General features: G+C 40.7%; 1 protein-coding gene across 6 annotated transcripts in view; it reads left to right on the forward strand.

The window, feature by feature from the left end:
- ZNF423 (zinc finger protein 423) overlaps nucleotides 1–21,241 on the forward strand; it is a 335,612-nt gene that overhangs the window by 71,510 nt on the left and 242,861 nt on the right. The gene's annotated exons all lie outside the window — the stretch shown is intronic.

The raw sequence follows: 21,241 nt of genomic DNA on the forward strand, positions 1-21,241 counted from the left end.
GTGTCACATTCCTGTCTCAAATCCAAGACTACCCACTGCAACACAATTTTTATATCAGTTCCATATGGTCAATAAAATCTATTACATACAGAGACTAATATACTCTTATCCTCCAGAGAGCCATTCTTTCTTCTTGTGGGCACACAGAAATGGGTTGTGATTTCTCCAGTATAACTGCTTTGAAGTTTTCTGCAATGGCACTGTTGCACATTCATTCCAATCTAATTACATAAAAACTACTCTAATAGGAATTTTAAACTCAATCTCAATTGGAATGTGTGTATTGCTCTTCTTGGAAGAAATTACAAAGCACTCTTAGACCAGGTGAACATAAGTTTGGAAAGATCTAATATATTTACCAGTCTCTGTGTAAATCTGACGTATGTCTAGAACCTGTAAACCTATATTACACTGAACATCTGAATAAAAAGGGACTCAGAAACTAAAGTAGATTAAGCAAGTTAGAATGTCAGATTAGTCTAGGTGTATGGTTGGTTGCAAGTTATTTACCCAATCTGATGTATATAATGCTATTTTGATTTGGAATACATATTTTGTCCATGTAATATCTATGGAATTCTCAGAAGGCAAATTTGTATATAATTTCTTTTGATTTTAAGGTGATAAAATGGTTAACATTAACTCTGCTTCAATACTGTCTTAATATAGAAACACATTGTGGTATTATAGCAGTGGTAGACCACAAGAATTCACAATTTAAATAGATGCTAAACAGTAATATGAAAATAAACAATGGTAATAAATCCCCATTCAGTGTGGATATTATAAGACTGATTGGGAAACAAGCTCACAAGGGATTTTTCTCACCATAGTCAGTATCTGGCTGGTCTTTAAGACAAATTTGTCTTTGCCATGGTACTTGTGGCATTCCATTTTGTACAAAGCATAGTGTATGTTGTTCTGGGTACAGCATCTTTTCCACTATGGCTGCTTTGAACGATTTGTATTTTCACTGTTCTTTGATAGCAAAATATTCCTGCTGCTGAAAACCCCTGACTGTGATGCAGAAGGCCCCTTTGTGCCTGGAGCTAACAGTGCATGAAAAGAGCACTCTCAGTCTTTCTTGCTTGACCTTAGTTTCAAACAGCAGTGGAGTGGAGTAACCAATGTTATCTATCAAAAATCCTGAATTATATTAAATCTGAGGTACAAAAAATATATCTATACACGTCAGTAGGATGGAGTGCATTTGGGTTTTCTGAGTGAGGTTAGTGGATATATTGGAGGTATAAGAAGAGCTTGTGAAAGAGTTTTCACAAATTAGCTGTTTCTGCTCCCCTTTTCTCACAAAGCTGAGATAATGGGCAACAGGGTGTCCTGTTACTAGTTGGAAATACGAGTAATTCTAACTCTAGACCCTTGGAATGATACATTACAATTGTGTATTGTGTGTGTGATCTATTTTACATCTAATTTAAGGAAATGCATGTTGACACACTTTGTAGAGGTGAATTTTAATCTTATAAACCTTTATATTGGATAGGATACGATACAGGAGGCATGAGGCAGCAGCCTGGAATAAGGCTGAAGAGCTATACAGAAAAAGCATTAAGAAGCCATAATATATAGTGGTGTAATACTGTGGAGTTACTCACTGTTGTGTGGTGTGCCTCCAAAGCTATATTCAGTAACTGAAACCAGTCCCTTAGTCCCAGTGTGCAAGACTTTCATTATGTTCTTTTATGATCTTCCTGTTTGCATTAACTCTAGTAGTGTGATGTAGAACTTCAATAAAGGGGGGAAAACATGCTTCAGCTTCTCATTTCATGCCCCTAGATTCCCCAGCCCAAATCAACAATATACCTTTTCCCCTTGAAAAAACAAAAGTCCAAAAACTGGACTTGTTAAGGGTGAACCATTTGCCAGATGTTTTAAATTAACATGTTCCTCACTCTTCTTCTCAGGTGTTGTGCACATCTGTGTGTGGATGTAAACAGATCCACTGTGACTTCTGAGGAATTATCTTCTGGCTTGTGTGCACAACCACTGTCTTTCCTGAGCTAATAAAGCTTCTTAGGCCAGGTCTACGGTAGTAACTTTAGCTACTACCGCAATGTTGGTTAGATGTATGACTTTTTTTTTTTAAATAGAATTTCTGTATTGGCAAAAGCTCGATTAAACCATTATACTGGCATAAAAATGCTTTTGCTGATATAACTTACTTTGCTCCCTGAGTATAAGCTAAAACAGCAATTTTTTGCTGGTATAAGCTGTGTCTGCACTAGGAGGGTATACTTGTACTGACACGCCTTTCTAGTGCAGACGTGGCCTTATTTAGTTGCATAGCAGGACACTTACATTGCAAGCCTTAAACTAAGTTCTGTTTCTAATGATGGCCTTACCATACAACACTAAAATAGTTGAGAATGTATGTTGTTGCCTGAGCAAAAACAACCCAGCCTCTCTTGCTTAGATTTGCATAGAAAATGGATTTTTTTAAACTAAATCTTAATTTGTAAAAAATATTAGGGTTAATTTTATCCAAATCCTAGGGTTGAAGAGGCATTTTCAAAGCAGTAGGTAGTCAACTAGAATTTTTTTGATTCTTCCAAAAAATTAATTTCCAAAAATATTTTATTGTAGAGGGTATTAAGTTATCTGAACCGCAGTTAACAAAATCTCTCTGTCATGCCAATGCTGAATATGTCCCCTGAGGTGTGACTGAAGCTCTAGTTGTACACAGTATTTAAACTGTGCTGAAGCAGAGCCCTTGTTCAGCTGAGGGCTGCAGAGTTTACAAGCTCCAGTCCTTTGGCGTTATGATCTCTGCAAGACAGGAAATGCAGAGCCAGTGAACTTCCTACAACTGTAAGAGCTATTTCAGTAGGTTTGAAAGCATGTGATTGTTGACTTCAGTGTTTGCTGGACTGGCTTTCCTGATTATTGTAACTTGTAAATTAGAAGTATTTTGGAATGATGGAAATAGAACTCTTGTTGAGGTGTTGTAGCTTTCAAAGTACCACAAATGCTCGAACTTCGTTAAAGTGGCTACTTCAGTTTTTCCAAAAATAGCACTTCACTGTCAAAGTTTCAGTGAGGTTCTGAACAATGGAGGATGCTTACAAATCATTGATTTGCAGGCGATATTTAATGCAACATGTGGAGATTTATCAATGTGCATGTTGTCAGTGGAATTCATGTGGCTATGTTTTTATGCATCACATTGATTATTTACTGCAAGGATTTTGCCTTTTTAGTTCAGTTGGTTTTCTTTTCTTTATTTAAAATTTTAACCTCTACCTAGACTGGAGATTAAAAGCTCTTCTCCCAGTTATCTGTCCAGTTCAAAGGTTTTACAGAAGTCCAAGCCTTCTTACTATTGGGGAATCAGTTCAGCTTCTTTAAATGTGACTTGAACTAGTTTTGTAAATGACAGTTTTCTATCATAATTTAAGCTGTGTGTATTAATTTTTAGAATCAATAGAATACATTATAAGTAAGCTTGGAAGAGTTATATTTTTATATTTTTATGATTTTAAGATTTTTTTTTTAATTTTCAGTTGTGCAAAATCATGGACTTTAAGCATTTTTTCCCAATTTTTATGGATTAAAATTTTCACAGTTTTGGGAAATTATTGGGGGTGTTGACAATTATTTAATGATATTAAATGATATTACACTGAGATTAAAAAAGTAAAAGTTTTATAACCGTTAAAACACAAATTGTCAAGATCACATGTTAAAGTATACAAAATAAAACATCCTTAAATCAAACTCTAATAAATTCTTAAGCCGCATTTTTCTTACTTCACCTCTCTGTACATTTCAGTTATTGTAGATGGAAATATTCTTCATCGGTTTGTGTGTGTACTGTGAAATTGATGTTTACTGTTATTTACTGATAAAAATCTAATCCTTCCTAGCCTAATTATGAGAGAGAGGTTGCTCGGATAATATGAAAAATAATCTCTTGGTATTAGTCTGTGAGCTAGCAAAGGGTATGTGTAAGAACATTCCCGGTTCTTCAATTTTGCATAATTGTTTCTGAACTTAAATTTAAAGAACAAGAATCTCTCTCTCTCTCTCAGGGTCTTAGTTAGCAGATCAGTAATGTTTTGTTGTTTAATAGACAGGTATGTGTTCTGTCCCAGAGGACAAGAGAGGTAGAATGCTCATTCACCCTACTTCTCTCTGTTAACAGTGACTGCCACACTTGCAAGCTTGCACTGCTGCCCTCACATCTAACACAGAAAGCATCTCAGATATAGGGTAGGTTGGGCAGGGTTTCCAGTGGGAGGACAGAGAAGCATCAAGAGCTCTGGTTTGCCAAAGGGTTTTCTGCTTCTTCTAAGCGAAGAGGAAAATAAGATTTAATATTTGTCTGGGTAGCCCATTGCTTTGCAGTCCTGTATTACTGTTGTAATACATCACTGGAGCATTATCTAGAGGAGCAACAAGGGACATTTTAAAGAAGTAAAAAGTCTTACCAAATATATAGAGAATCTAAGGCATTTTTAAAGAGGTATAAAAAGCATTTTTATATGGGGTTTTCTGGGGAATTTCTCGTTAGCTAGGCTGGGAGGCCTTGGGGGAGCCAAGCTAAATTGTCTGGGGCAACCAGAGTAAGATTTTGTGTTCTTCCCAGGAACTCAGTGAACTAGAAGGCTTGCACTTTTTGTCAGTTCCTGAGATACACGTAACTCCAGACTGCCTTTTTGCTATACTTAAATTATACTTAAACACAAAAGTAGGCTTCAGTAGCCTTTGGGTTGTGACACAAACGGAGAAGTTGGGGAACACAAAATCATGGTCCAGTAGCACAAATTAGGGATGGAATGTCAGCCTGAACTATTGCACTTGGAAATTGGTGGGGTGTGTTGTGTTATACTGTCGGTGGTTAGTATAACAGTGTTCAGTGGTGTGTAATAGATATGTTTACAGAAGTGTCTTTTCAGAATTTGTTTGCTTTAGGACAGCGTGCCATCAGTGCCAATAAATAAAGTCAAAACGTTAAAAATACTGTGTCATAAACCAGTCATGCTGGAACAAACCCCTTGAAATGAAGTAGTGTGACTGGCAGGAATGGTTGTAGGCAGTTATTACATTCATTTCTAAAGCACTCAGTGCTTTATTCACTGGGTGCTGGCCTGTGCAGATGCTGTAGTTCAGCACATACATTAAGCTTTATACTGTTTTCAACTTGTGTATCAATTATTGTCTCTCGCTTGTGTTTTCCTTCTTCCTTCCCAAATCCTCTCAAATCACACTGCTTGTTCAGTCTCTCTGGACTCAAGTTGCAGGCAGGCATGTTTTTCTCTCCACATCTACATGCAGGATTTGGGGGTTCTAATCTCTCCTTATTTCATCTGCTGAGGTACTCTTCTCCATCAGCTTCTGGGGTGTAGGTGGCTCAGAACCTGTAGGTTTTCAGGCTATTCTGCTGCAGTGGTCACTGGTTAGGGAGTTGCAGAAGAGGTGGCAATGGGGAGATGAAGAAGGAGAAGAGGATAGCACCCGGCTGTGTTTGTGCTGCGTCCTCTGCTGTATTGGCCTTGGCATATGCTGTTGTACCATCTAGTCCAGGGGCAGGCAAACTGTTTGGTCTGAGGGCTACACTGGGTTTCTGAAATTGTATGGAGGGCCGGTTAGGGGAGGCTGTGCCTCCCCAAACAGCCAGACGTGGCCCCCCCCCCCCCCCCCGCTTCTCGCCCCCTGATGGCCCTCCAGGACTCCTGCCCCATCCAACCCCCCATGTTCCCTGTCCCCTGACGGCCCCTCCGGGACCCCTGCCCCATCCACTCCCCCTGCTCCCTGTCCCCTAACTGCCCCCGGAACCCCTGCCCTTGACTGTCCCCCGCTGCCCCATCCAACCCCTGCCTCCTTCCTGACTGCCCCCCCCCAGACCTCTGTCCCCATTCAACCCCCCTGTTCCCAGCACCCCTGACCACCACCCCGAATTCCCCTGCTCTCTATCCAACCCCCCCTGCTCCCTGCCCCCTTTCTGCGCTGCCTGGAGCACCGGTGACTGGCGGCGCTACAGCTGTGCCACCCAGAGCACCAGGACAGGCAGCCATGGTGTCCGGCTGGAGCCAGCCATGCCACCGTGCAGCACAGAGCACCAGGTCAGGCTGCGGCTCTGCAGCTGTGCTGCCCGCCCGGCAAGAGCTCGCCGCCCTGCCACCCAGAGCCTTGTGCAGATTCTGTTTTGAGACCCCAAAATACAGACTGTGGTCACTTCTTTTTTCCTCCTGTACCTTTGTGCAGTGCCTCCCAAGTATTTTGATTTGTAACTCTCTCTTCAACTGTTGCAGAAGAGGAACAACATCTTTCCATTACTTGGATCTAACTCAGCGCTGTCAAGTACATTAAAATGGGCAGGTATTTTTAAGGGGGGATATTTTACTTTCTGTTTTTCTTGCCATCTTGGAAGCTTCTCTACCTACATGTTTCTTCCTTTTCCATTTGCCAAACCCTGCTTTGTTTCTTAACACCCCCAGCCCTTGGACTACCTGAGTTTCCAGTGGAGAGTAAGCGAACATGGCATTGAATCATTTACATGCTCTGCTGTGGGAATAGGTTCAAATTTCTGTTGCAAAAAGAGCATTAGAGAAGAAAGCACTGTTTTTTTGGAAGTGTAGGAAGGACTTACCCATTCTGGCATTAGGCCCTGACACTGCCTTAATTTTCCTCTTCTTCCCCAGTTAATCAGACATTACATTGCAAGTGTTTTCTCAGTCACTTTCCCCTTTTTGGAGTCTGATTTATTAATTTAAAGTTCAAAGCAACCCACATTTTCCCCCAGCCCACCTGGCTAGCTCACACTCATAGGGTTCTTAGTCTGAGCCCTACTTAGACTTTCCTCCTAGCAGTTCCTGCTCCCTGCAGTTCTCTCTCTCAGATCTTTTACCTAGCAGCTCTGGAGAGTTACTCAGCCTAGGCCTCCTTACTGGCCCTTTTCTGACTGTTCTTAGTCCAGTGGTTCTTAGTTCTCATTCCTAGGTCTGCTTTCTCAGGTGTCGCTCCTCGGACTGAATTTATATTCCACAAGCAAGCCCCATTATTAGTCACATGCTCCCCATCACGTGGCCCTGGTATTCATTCCTTCCATGTGGGGAGATGGGTTAAACATGGCACAGATGAGGTTGAGCCCCCAACCCCTTAAAAGGCCAGCTCACCCCGTGACGTGGAAACAGTGTTTTTTGTTTTGTTTTGTTTTTTTAGGTAGTAGCTATTGCTTATTTAACTTTTAAGTGGTAGAATGAAAAATAATTCCTGGATAGGTTCCTCCATATCAGAACAATTTTAAGGTAAGTTGAGTGAGTATTAAAAACCTCCAGAAACTCAGAAATCACCCCTCCCCAGGGCTGCAGCCAAACTAAGGCATCTCTGTTATTAAAAACGATAATTTTGTTAGTAAATCAAGATGAATAAGATTCTGGCTAAAGTTTTGGCCTGAGGGATTGTAAAATCTGATCCTTCCAGACACAGCAGGTGTTCTCCAAGAAATGGAAGACTTGAGAACTTTATCGATGGAGTGTGGAACATTGTTAATCCTGTGATAACCTCTTCTTGGATTTCGATGTCTTTGATTATATAAGTGAACGATACTGGGGCAGAGGGTTGAGGTGTGCGGGGGGTGAGGGCTCCGGCTGGAGATGAGGGCTCTGGGGTGGGGTTTGGGGTGCAGGCTTCCCTGGGGCTGGCAGGGAGAGAGGACTCCCCGCTGCAGCAGCCCCATGGCCCAGGGAGAGGTGCCTCTCCCTGCTGCAACAGCTCTGGGGCTGGGGGAGAGGCGTCTCCTTGCTGCAGCCCTGCACGCCCCAAGCTCTCCACCCCCTATTCCCCACCTCACCCTACATCTCTCTCCTCTCCAGGCCCTGGGGCTGTGTGCCTGCATGGCTCTCCTGATCAGGTGTGCGGCCCTTGATGGGCTCCTGTGTGGCCATGCAGGAGCATGCCTTAGCGGGAATGCAGGAGGAGATATGTATCCTCCCCACACTAATCCTTCAGAGTTTGTTCTGGAAAGATAGTATTCCTGTATTACCTTTCTGTCCCAGCACCCCCAGTGGCAGCTGTCCCCTGTGGGAATCCTGTCAGCATGTCCCTGGGGGTACAGGCTTCTGAGCGGATGACTCATGTCTTCTGCTGATCATCTAGCCTGTGATGATCTTGGGGGCAAGGGGTGGGGGAAGGCTGGGTTGGCCAAATAGCCTATTCTGCACCACCCACCATTGGAACAGTTATAGGGAAAACGTCATGAGGAAAATCATGTGACTTGTCCCTCTCCTTTTTGCCTTCTGCTTTCCTGAGAAGGCCTCCTCTCAATTTGGAAGTTGGGTCCCCGAGCCAGCCATGCTTATTTGTCACAATTACTAACTGTCATTCTGCTTCCCATCTTCCTGACCATGTTGGTTATGTCTACACTGCAATTAAACACCTGTGGCTAGCCTGCGTCAGCTGACTTGGGCTTTTTGGCCTCGGGCTACAGGGTTGTTTCATTGCAGTGTAGATGATTTGTGCTCGGGGACCCTTTCCCTCATGGGGGTCCCAAAGCCTGAGCCTCCGCCTGAGCTTGAACATCTACACTGCAATTAAACTGTCCCGTAGCCCGAGCCCCGTAAGCCCAAGTCGGCTGACACGGGCCAGCCGCGGGTGTTTAATTGCAGGGTAAACATACCGGTTAAGGGTTTGTCTCAATGGAGACTTAGGGCATGTCTACACTACCCCCCTAAGTCAACCATCATTAAGTCCTATTTTTGCACTACCCTCTTCCTGTTGGTGGTGTGTGTCCTCACCAGAAGTGCTTCCACTGATTGAAGAGGGGCGGTTGGGGCTATGGGGGGGCTGACCGCCCTCCTTGCAGCTCCCTGCCAAGAGCCCAGCTGCCCCCCGCCCCCCACGCTCTTGGATTCACGCTCCCAGTTGGGAGAGGGAGCCAGCTGACCGAGCGTCTCTCCTCCCTGCTCCGAGTGGGGGATGGCAGCTGCCTGGGCTTCTCACCTCCCTGAGTGAGGTTCCGTGAAATTGACAGGACAGCCAACAGCCAATGTAAGTAATGCAGTGTCTGTGCAGACACTGCGTTGCCCTAACTACACCGACCTGAGCCCTATGCCTCTCGTGGTGGTGGAGTTAATACGTTGGTGTAGTAGGGCACTTAAATCGGCGGGACAAGGCTGTAGTGTGCACACTGACATAATTAGGTTGATGTAATGTGCCTTATATCGACCTAACTGTGTAGTGTAGACCAGATCTGTGTGTGCGGCAAATTGGGATGTGGATCTACAGCACTCTAGTCTGCTGCATGCTAACTGGCTGCCTGGACTCTGCTGCTGCTCGTTAAAAGATCCATAGTGGGCTTTGACATATTGCTGTTTGAAACAGTGGCCACATGGGAACTTAAGTGTGCAGAAAGTTAGTGCTCTGTACTTTCACATCCTGGCTTGCCATGGACTAAGTCTCTGTATAGACGAGCCTTAAGTATATAACGAGGTTAATACTTGATTCCCTAAAGGACTAATAGCATTTTTTGTTTTGGATACTTTGTTTGTTTTCTATTGCTGAGGTTTCTTTGATCGTTTAGGTGTAATATACTAATACTGTACATCCTCTCAGAAGAGGACATGCTTTTGAGTCACCTTTCATTGCTATACTGTGGAAAATTTAAGTTTTATCTTTATCTTTTATTTTACATATATCTAATTTTTTGTAAAACAGAAAGGTAATTGTGACTGTACTTCCCTTCCTCACAGGGGTGTGTGAGGTTAAATACACGAAACATTTTGAGAGGCTCAGATACTATAAGCATCTAATATAGATAGATAAAATTTTGGGGGGCCAGTTATATTCTAAAAAGTGGCAATTAAAAATATCATAATCCCGTCACATCTTACTACAAGCTGTAGGGGCCCCTGAGGAAACTTTGCCTTTGTCTATAAGGGAAATTACTTCCTGTGAATGAAATTCAGTCCATAGTTACACAAACCCAGCAGAAATCGGAATGTTTCTTTGAACAGTAAGTTAGCTGGAGTGACAGAAGAACCCATGCTTTCTGCGTTCTGTTTGACTGACATCCTGTGGCCGTATCACTTTAACAAAAAGGAGAACTATAAAAAATTAAATTCTTCCAGAAGCAGTTCCTTCAGAAGCCATTGCCGTGCGCTGTGTAATGCTGCGTTGACACACACATCTCTCATGGAAACAGATGTTGCCCTATAAATCTTCTCAGATGTCTCTGATGGTGTGATGCTATAGGTATTCTCATTTTGTTTATGAAGGGAATCTCCTACAAGAATGAAAAATCTGATGTGTGTACAGCATGTGTGTCAGTATTTAATTTACATGCACACACCTGTGTGAGTATCACCTGTTAGAGTATTATGGCATTATCTGGAAAATACTTATTATTACAAATGTTAATTGGGAAGATCATAGCTACAGCATTTAGGAGGCAAACTAATTTCCTGGGGTAGAGAGGGCAGGAAATAAAAGATAATTTAAAAATCAGTTATCAAGATCAATCACCCTTCCCTCCTTTTTAAAAATAATTTTATTTGAAAGCAAAGTCACAAAGCTACTTAAATAAAGCCAAAGAAACATGGTGCATTCTTAATACTATCATGCCACTCAGTGGTTAAGGACAGTTCCCCCAAATGGCACAGCTGACATCTGCAGCAGTGTAGACTTCTGGATCCCAACAAATTGAACTACTTGGGCTATGTGCTTACCTGGATAGGTTAGCTGGGGAAGAGTTGGGACACCATCGTACGGTATAATGCACTGCATTGTATTGCATATCTCTGTACTACCAGAGATATTTGTCATTCTTTCTAAGTTATATACAGTACTACAGTGTATTATCCATGTCTGAGACAAGATCAAATCTACCATATCTCAATGAGGTCTTTTGGGTTGAACTCAACTGAAGTCCACTTATTATAGTAGTGTATTCTACTGTTATTAACCACTGTGATTAAGAGTAAGGTGGTGTTTCCATTGTCAGTGCTATTGTGGGAGGCATCTCTCCTTTATTAAAAAAAAATTGCCATCTGAACTGAAACATTATGCACACTGTGTCACCCTAGCAGTGAATCTTTCACCACATTTAGGGGGAAAACTTTTTTGGGGGTGGGTCTACTATCATTTTGAGTTTTCCCTCTCTTGTTCCAAATGTAGTTTTTTAAAGTCATATTTGCCAACCAGTAGGCCCAGTGCACGTCAGCAAGTTAACAGTGCTGTGACATCCTCAGGGCCCTCCGTTTTTGGTTTTTATTTTGCTTAGAACTTTCCAGGAGTTTGTCAGTGTTTATTACAAAAATTTAAAACAAAAACTAGTGAAAACTGATACAAAAATTAACTACAGTTTTTTTTTGGAGGGTAAATATAGGGGTTAATATTGGGGGATGGGAGAACAGAAAATAGCAACAAATAGAGAAAAGTAAGAGTATTGAAAGTGAAAGCATTTTAATGCTCTGGTGTATTTCATGAACTATACATCAACAGTACGTATGTATATGCACGTGTGTATATTCCGCTACATTGTCTTACTTTAACAGGCAGCCTCTCATTTACACTTAGATGTGTTTATGTGAATAATAAATTAATCTGTCTAATGTATTATATTTTCTTAACATAATCAAGTATTTCCATGTACTTGAGTGGTCCAAAATTGGGGTGAAAATCAGTTTAAAAAAAAAAAAAGGTTTTGTAAAACCAGGGAATATTTTGGTAAAAATTGGCAAAAATTGACAACAAAGGGCTTTAGACAGCCTTAATTCTGAAAGTCCAGTCCAGGTAGGGGTATATGCATGCGTTTTATTCTTCCTGGACTCCAGCTATTGTTTTCTTAGCTCTGCAAGACTGTCAATGTAGAATTGAAATAATTTGTGCCTTGTATGGTTTGCAGCACATATGTAACAAAACTTACATACCCATTTCTCAAAATGGTGTTTTAACTGCTGGGAGTGGATGTCTTGTTTACCTATATCTTTTCAATTCCTTGTCCCTTCAGAGATGGGTCTTCCAAACCTCAGAATCCTGGGCTTTCATCTGCTGTATTTTTTCCATTTTAATTTCCTTTCTCTCAAAGGCCTTGTGTTATCAAAATCCCCTCCCCAGGAGGGTTGCTGTTCCTTCTGGGTCAGGTGTTGCCATATCTGCTGGAGCAAGGGTTCTCAAACTTCATTGCACTGCAACCCCCTTCTGACAAAAAAAATTACCACAGGATTCCAGGAGGGGGGACTGAAGTCTGAGCCTGCCACGCCCTCCTGCCCACAGTAACGGGGCCAAAGCTAAGCCCCACTGCCCCAGATGGGGGAGCCAAAACTTGAGCCCCAGTGCCCTGAGCTAGGGGCTCAAAGCAGAAGCCTAAGGGCTTCAGCCTCAGGCAGGAGGCCTGTAACCTGAGCCCTGCCACTTTGGTTTCGGCCCCAGGCGGTGGGGCTCTGGCTTCGGCTTTGGCCCTGGGCCCCAGCAAATCTAAGCCATTAAAATGGGGTCACGACCCACTTTGGGGTGCCGACCCACAGTTTGAGAACCACTGTGCTAGGGGGATTTGCCAGAGGTAGACAAGAGGTAATGGCTTCTCATCTTCTTTATGCTGACTGCAGTTTGTTTCTATGGTTTTTTCTTTTATGGTGCTTTGTCACTTTCCTGCTGCCCAAGCAAAGGAAGGAATTAAGATGAAAAATGTCTGTGTTTTTAGATCAGAATTAGATCTAATGTTTAGAATGGCCCAAGGGGGTAGAACTAGCAGTAATGGGATGAATTAAACAAAGGAAATCTTAGGCCGAATATCAGGAAACATTTTCCAATAGTGAGATCTAATAGTGTGTGGGATAATCTCCTATCACTTAGGTCATTTTCAGACTGGACTGGACAAAGCATTTGAAAATACACTGTAGGAACTATCTCCCATTGGCAGTGGGATGGATAAAATGACCTATTAGGTCTTTCTCATCTCTAATTTATCAGATTCTACAGTGCTCTGGATTTGCTAACCTCCTGTAGATTTTGTGACAAAAGAAGACTAAATGACCAGGCAAATCATACTTTACTTTATTCATTTTTATGGGGATTTCAAAGCACTTTAAGTTTCATTGTTCTTGATGGAATGTGTGTCTCTCTGCCCCACATCCCTTATTTCTTTTTCTCTAGCCCTTGACAATCCTATATTGGTGCCTAGAAGTTTAAAAGAAATGCTGCCTTCTTCCTTTAACAGCCCTTCCCTCACTCCCACAGCCCCTCCCCTCCCCCAGATATCTCTTTTTCTCCTTTCATAACAGGCAGTACAAAAGCTGTATCCCTAACACTAAACTCCTACTATGCCTCTTCAGAAGTTCATCATGTTCTAGCTATTATTTTACACAGGGCCTGGTACCATGGCCTCCAGTGTCTCTCCCATCTTGCAGTAGACCAGAATGATCCCACTGCATACTGAGTGGAGCTCTTGCTCAGTCCATTGTCTGAGGGGGCTTATTCTTTTGGACTGACAGCAGCTTGCTGATCCAGGTTGTTGAGTAGTTTCTGTAGGTCAGTGGCTTTCCATTTCCAAACTTGGATCTGGTGGGAGGGGAGAGAGAAGAAGGATGTCATACAACAGAGCTGAGAATCGGCAAGAGGCGGCTGCAGTGGTTTTTCCATTAATATTTGTAGACGTAGAAATCAGGAGAGGCTAAATAAAACTCCCATAATGAACAATTTCTTCAGCTGTTACACAAGTTTCTATCTTGCGGAATGCTGGAAGACATTGTAGGGGTAGCTAGTACTTAAAGACTTCCAGATTGAATGGGTCTAAAATAAAAGTAACAGAACATATTAAACTGGTCTGGCGTTTTCTAAGAAAAAAAATCAATATACATTTCACAGTAGATGATTGATAGCTGAGATGAAGGTAAATTATGCTAGCGACAAGAGCGGGAATTTTAAACAAAAGACTGAAGGAAATATGCAAATGGAATAAATAAACACCACTGTTTTTCCAAGTTGAATGAGGATATTTGACATTAATCCCTCTGCAGTGGTGAGCTATATGGAACTCCCAGTTCCTTGCCCAAACAGTCTTTGCTTATCGCTACAGAATTCTAGAGTCATTTAGGTTGGAAGGGACCTCTAGTGGGTCTTACTCGACATGACCATAAGCGCTAAGTGGATATGAACAATCATTTATTTTTAACATATTAAGCAGAGACACTGTGCTTAGTGCTGTAGAAGACAGTAAATATGAAGGTAGCACCCACTTCAAAGGGTTTATAGTGCAACTGGGAGAACCAGAGTTAGGAGCTACCATAGCCAATTCCCTCCCTTATTTTAAAAACTAATATAAACTGACTTGGAGAGACCAGGTGGGTGAGGTAATATCTTTTATTGGCCCAACTACTGCGGTGAGAGAGAAAAGCTTTTGCGCTTACCTAGAGCCAAGGATCCAAGTAAATTATGCCCTGGATTTATTTTATAATCTTTTGTTTTTGTTTTTTTTTAAATGGGAAAACTGTTCAAAGGCTGGACATGCCTTGTGTCTCTCACTCTGAGACAAATGGCTGTTGTACTTTTAGAGGCAGAATAGCAGCAGAGAGGAAGGTTTAAAAGATTTGTGCAGAAACCTACCATTGGATTGTACTATGGGTGGGGCACGTGCTCAGCATGCTTATCTCTTTGTATTGGAATACTCGTGTGACCCACCCTTTTCTGGGTATATCTTCAGCAAGGCCATATTATTAAATGACTTGCTGATTCCAGAAGAACCAAAGTGGAGCCATAGAAAAGAACTGACAAATGCATAAGCCCCAATCCTGCTCCCAGTAAATTTGTTAGTAAAAATTTATTTCAGTGGGAGAAGGATCCAGCCCATATGTTGTAACTCACTTTTTCAGCTTTTAGCCCTTTCCCTCATTTTATTATTCTACAGCACTGGGAGTGTACATACTGCTGTACAAAAGGTAAAATAAGTTCGAATTTTGATGCAACTATACATCAAGTTTGTGATCAACTGCTTGCTTATTTGCATGTTTTACTAGCCATGTCTTGTTTCTAACACACATGCCTTTTGGATGGTTTTGGCACTCATCGTGTGAGTTATTAGACGGAATACCTACAGAATACAGAACAGAGAAATGAAAAACCACATATTTTGCTTGGAAATGTTGTCTGTATTTCACAAAGTTTTGACAAGATCAAACCTCTAACTGAATTATCTGGCTTGTGGACAATTTTGTTCTTAGATCTGCTGATCTAATGTGTAACCATTACCTCATATACCCACCAATCAAAAAGAAAAGGAGTACTTGTGGCACCTTAGAGACTAACCAATTTATCTGAGCATGAGCTTTCGTGAGCTACAGCTCACTTCATCGGACAACCAAATGACCAATTTACTTAAGGCTACATACATTGTATTTAAAAAAAAATCATAGTGAGTTGTGAAGCCTGTAATGTTAATTTTCTGTTAGCACATAATAACTGCTGTAATTATGTGCATTGTATTTTTCGTACACTTTACATGTTGGTGATCTGCTAAATCTTCCACTTAGAATTTTGCTACTCATTTTAAAAAAGATTAAAAGCCCTCCATAGAAGTTAATAGTATGATCTCATCTGTAAACCTGGACTTCCGGGTGTTATTTTTTAACCCTGAGTCGTGGTTGTCTAAATGTGTTCTATATAAAAATCATAGATGAAAATCTATACTGCTTGACCAGTCAGACCTACACTCAGTTTTTCTGGAGTCCAGCTGCGAGAGAGCCCTCAGCACAAATTGCTAGCCTATTGCATCCCACAGTCACTGTAAGGAAGTGGGCCAAAAGCTCCTCCATGTGGGATTAAAGGAATGTGTAATGGATTAAAGATCAAAAATGTTAATTAAGAAATGGTCTTTTCTAATAAGATGCCTTCAAGGGCACAGTACCAAAAATGAGGAATTGTCTCCTTTTGGCAACACAGCTTCTGTTGTAATGAAATTGAAGTGCATGGGTAAGGGAGGAACAAATGTAAGCCTCATTTTAAAGACATTTGCTTCAAAAGGAACAAATTAATTAGCAATAAAAAAAATAGGAATACAAAAGTAAAACTGACATTAAAGCTGAATATTACTGCACAGCGTGCAGATTTAGACATGTTTGCTGCAGCTTCACGTTTCCTTAAGTACCGTTGTGACTGAGAAAGACGGACTACTTCAGTTCATTGATATTTAAGCAGCCGTAAAGTACTTTGGCTGCAAAATACACTTTTGCTGGAAGTTTTGATACACTGGAAGTGAACGCATGCAAGTGTTTGGGTTTTTGTTTGTATTTAATTTTCTAAGCACACAAAGTTTAGCACATTCATTGCTGGTGTAAAACTTTTACACAGTATTTGTGGAGAAAGCATTTGTCTCTGTTTAGAAGAGAGAAGTACCAAAACTCAAAACTGTGGTATTCCTGTTTCCTTTAAACTGGAGAACTTTAAACTTTACATATAAAATGAAGTTCAGTGTAACATTTTGTGCAAAACCCAGAAGGTGTTTTTGAGGTCTGTGAAACATTATTGCACTGTGAACATCATTATAACTAAAGCAAATCTGTGTTTTCTTAAATTCTTGACAGTCACTGAAACTGCTGTTTTGTTAGCAAACAAACTCTGTTACATTTACTTCTGTTAAACTCATAAAAAGGCTGGAAGGAAAAGTCAGGTAACTTTAGCAGAGTTTTTCCTTGTGGTGGCCACTTCTCATCCCTTCCCACGCTTTCCCCTCTCCTAATGTCTTAATGCTGAAAGGTACAGCATTTCTTTAGCGAGTTGTTTGCTAGCATAAAATGGAGGGACTTGTAGGCAAATTTCTTACCTCTCAGTTGGAAGCTTTCATTTGGATCAAGAAAACCACGGCCACTGAGATGCTCTCTGTGTAGTATGTGTATATATTTTAAGCCTCTAGCTGTTGTTTGAACCACAGCTAGAGAGAATTTTCAATTTGAAAGAAATATTGGTGCACATATGCACACCACTGGATATGTATCACAAGGAAGGGTTTGACTAAAACATCTTGGCATAGGGAACTACTTGAGGACAGTGCTCCACAATTAGGTTTGTAGCTCTAGCTCTGTACATTTTATCTTAACTACAAAGAACATTTTGGTGCAGAGATGATATAATCACATGAAGGACTGTAGTTATGTGGCTGGTTTATTACCTGTTAATCTAAATTCTAAAAACACAAACACAAAAGAGGAGAAAGAGGCAAATGATGTAAGAATACTTTCACTAGCTAAATGGTGGGTTTTTTTTTCTATTCCCCTAATTTAATTTAGGATAGGTTCAAATATGAAATCAGATTAGGTGGAGACTAGAGTTCATGGTTAGGCTGGTTTAGGGGTAGGGCTCAAATCTGGATTATATGGCGCTGAAATCTCATGGTCTGTTTTTATGAGATTTCATTTGAATTCAGATGGGAATGTAGTCTCCTTTTGGGTCAAGCTCAAAGAAAATCATAGAAGTGTTTCTGATCCAAAGAGTTATATTCTGACCTTTCCAAAATTTGAAGGAGTTTTGATTTGAGGTACCAGTTTTGCTCCATCTCTAAAATTTTAATTGATTCCATTTATGGTATTAGATAAAAATGAGAAGGGAAATACATAGATTTGGTTTGGAGTTGACCTCTACTGGGAACAACAGATCAAAGGTTCACAATAGGAAGATTATTCCATAATTTCCTTCTGTGTGTTTACTGGCACAAATTTGCCAGCATCTGGTATTGGCCAGTTTTGGAGATAGGATACTGGACTACGTGGACTGTTGATAAATTCCGATGTGACAATTCCTATCTTCCTCCAAAAGCTCTGAACAATAACATAGACAGCTAAAATATATGTTCTCTTCTTCATTTTAATTTCAACTGAAGTGGCGATGTCTTCAGTTCTGCATCTTTGATTTAAACTAATAGAATAATGCCAATTTTACAAAATAACTGTGTGTGTGTGTGTAGACACATGCGCACACACGAACACCCTCTGTACATAACTTATTTAATTACAGCTTTGTATCAGGCTCTTCTTTAGAATATACATTCTAAAACAGGTGACCATTTATCCTATTAAAGAAATGTTTCATGTAAAATCATTGGGCTTTCAAAGCTTGATCATATTAAACAAAGTAAATGAATTTGCATATTTCTCTGTCATATCCATGAACCATATTCAAAGTCAATAGGGTTACGTAGCTATAAGTGAGAACATCATTTGGCCCACAGTGCCACAAAAGCAATTGATTTTACTTGGTAAAACAACTTTCTTAACTTTCATGGACAAGACTTTATATTGACTGAGGATACATTTTTTTTTTGCTAATTTTTGTTGTGGAGAATTGACATTCCTGGTAGTTTCTCCTGTAACCTGTACCACAGTTTAGGAGCTTGTGAGACAACTATATGAAAGGGATCCCTGTATTTGTGTCTTGTAACATCTGGAGTGTACTGAGTACTGTACTGCTACATCTCTTTCCTCTCTGTCTAGTTTTTGTGTTTTTCAGAGGAGCAGGTAACTCAGAGAAAGGAAGAGGTAAACATCCTGATTAATAAAATGGATGCCTTTTACGAAAAAATGCTTCTACCTCCAGAAACCTGCCTTAAAAACCCATTTTAAGATCACAAAAGAAAATGAATTCGTGGATTCATCGGTTATGAATGGGAGGAGCATTACAGGCAGGAAGGGCACAGGTTTTGCAGGTCAAAATGGAGATGCTTGGCAGACCCACATGGGGAAGCCCGTACAATAGTGTTAACTCCTTCCTGGTTAAATCCCATGGAAGTCAGCAAGTCAGTGGTGTTACACGAGATGTCATTTTGTCCCTGGCTGTTTGCTTTGTACTTGGCTTTACCCACTACTGTTAGTTCCTTACTTTCATTAGAGTACTATTCACACATGCTATTTAGTGGAGGAATAGATGAAGACCAAATAGAAATGCAAATTATATTTCATCATTCATTTTTAGCTTCCCCATCCACTGGGATGTACGTGCTATTGTTGAGCATTTTCTGAAACACCAGTTAGCTAATGGCCAAATTGGCAAAATTTACTCTGGATGAAAAATAGTAAAATCCCTAATTTTCCTTAGGGTTTTGCTTTAAGTGTTTCGCGCAGCTGTAATGTTGAAGACACCAGCAACGTCATCTCTATAGATGCCATTTTCTGCATATCTGCATTTATGTTTAAGGTACTGCCTTCATTGCAGAATCATCCTATAGTCTCTATTTGCCGTTTATGCCCATCCCTCCAAAAAAGAGATCAGAGCACATTGTGTGGGTTGTTCAGTATTTATGGTGTATTCTGAAATAAGAATTGTCATTAGCAAGGATGTTCCTCCAAAACAATTAAAAAGAGAGTGGTGAACATCTGGGCTTTTTTGTACACTGAAGTTATAAACCTGTTTGTATTTTAAGTGCTTTTGATTATGCAACTGCTGCATACATACTGTACGTGTTACAGAACCATTAACAAAATGTTAGATGAGAAAAAATGTCCTACGAGTTAAGTGATTTTAGCTTGACACTGTAGTCATATTTTAAATCTGTATCTGGTTAATGAACTTTGTGATCAGAGTATATAATTTATTGAAGACATAGGAAGTAGAAGTGATTTTAAATCTAGGCTCCTCACTGTGTATTGTGAACAGGGTGGGAGGATGAGAAATCTCTCCCCTTTGGCTTTAAACCTCTTAAGAGAAGGGAACCAATGTGGCATAATACTGCCTCATTCCATGAATCTACATCCAGAAACCCCACATGATCTGGATCCCACAGGGTTAGTGGGGCTCGGGGAGAGTTGCTCTATACAGTATCGATCTCCAGGAGGGAAGTTCATACTTACCATTCAGATTACCTTCTCCCTAGTCCCACCCTGTACATTCTTTTATCTATTGATGACATGTGGGGGGCAGAAGTGAGAAGAAAGGGTAAAGAAGCTGTGGCATCAAGCAGGAGTGGGGACCTGGTAAACAGTGGGGAAGGGCTGAGATCCCCTGAGATCAGTGCAAAAATCCTATGGAGATCCATGTAGTATGAGAGAGAGGCTTCTTGTGCTCTCTGCAAACCAGCAAACCCCATCCCTTCAATGCGACGAGACACTTGAGTATTCCTTATGGAGTTTTCTGCTTAACTTTGCTCCCCTCGTGTGTTCTTTAGGGTAGGTGAATGATGTAACACAAAAGGAAGCACTAGTGCCTTCCTTCAGAAAGACAGTAGGTATAGGAAAGGCCAAGAACACAACATGTGCAACACTTTACATGTAGGATGCAGGTGAAAGAAAAGGCCTTTTTTTACCATGTAATCCCTTCTCTCATAGGGTTTCAGTGTAGAATCTGCTGCTTTGTAGAATTAAGTTCTCAAGTGTGGGTTTCTTAATTGTCAGCATCTAAAATGCTAAAATGCAAATTTAATAATTTAAGGACTAAATCTGGGGCTGGTCCCCTGCAAAGAAACCTACTCTTTTAAAATGGCTAATTTATTATTATTATTACATTTTACCTTGTACAGAGTACACAGGGAATGGGACTGCAAAAGAGCACATCAACTAAATTAGGGTTAATTAGAAGTCCTCCCAAATAGCTGGTGCTTCATCAGCAACAGAACAGCATGTAAATAAATCTAATTTCTCTTCAACTAAACTCTTCACAAGCTTAATTATAGCAGCAACAATGTTTTTTTTTTCATTAGTGAAAGAGGGTCATTATTAGCTCTGTCTGGTAACAGTTATTATGAGCAGTCTCAGGTACCACCTTTCATAGGTGTCCTTTGAGACTGCGGAAGAACTCGAGGAACTTTCGGCATATACTGTAGAGCCCAATTAAGGTGGTTTGCAAGAAACATGAGAAGCAGAAGGCATGAGTACAAATAATAATAGTAAAAAAAAAATCTAATGAAAATTCTGGAGAGACTTTGGTTAATTATGTAAAGTATTTCCCCTGTTTGGATTTTTGGCTGCTCCATTTTTTTACCCATTGTCAGTTTTGCCCTAAAACATTCATACTTAAGTATTTTATTTATGTATTTATTTTTAACAATAAAAAGCCCCCTTGCACAGGTTCTTAGCACTCTGCCAATTACTTCATGTTATATACTGCACTTCAGTCTACTGTTTTAGCATTCAAGACCTGAAATATTAGAGGAGGAGCTGAAGGGAGACAGGGCTTTAATGTCTTAGTTTTAACTCTTTTAAATACCTTTTCACACTTCCTTTACCACATACCGTTAGGAAAAAGAACCAAGGAACACGTTAAGAAGAAGTGTTGTCACTGCTAAAAAGATCACCACACTAGAGGA

This window comes from Natator depressus, chromosome 12, assembly GCF_965152275.1.
Source record: "Natator depressus isolate rNatDep1 chromosome 12, rNatDep2.hap1, whole genome shotgun sequence".
In the NCBI taxonomy this organism is placed as follows: domain Eukaryota; kingdom Metazoa; phylum Chordata; order Testudines; family Cheloniidae; genus Natator; species Natator depressus.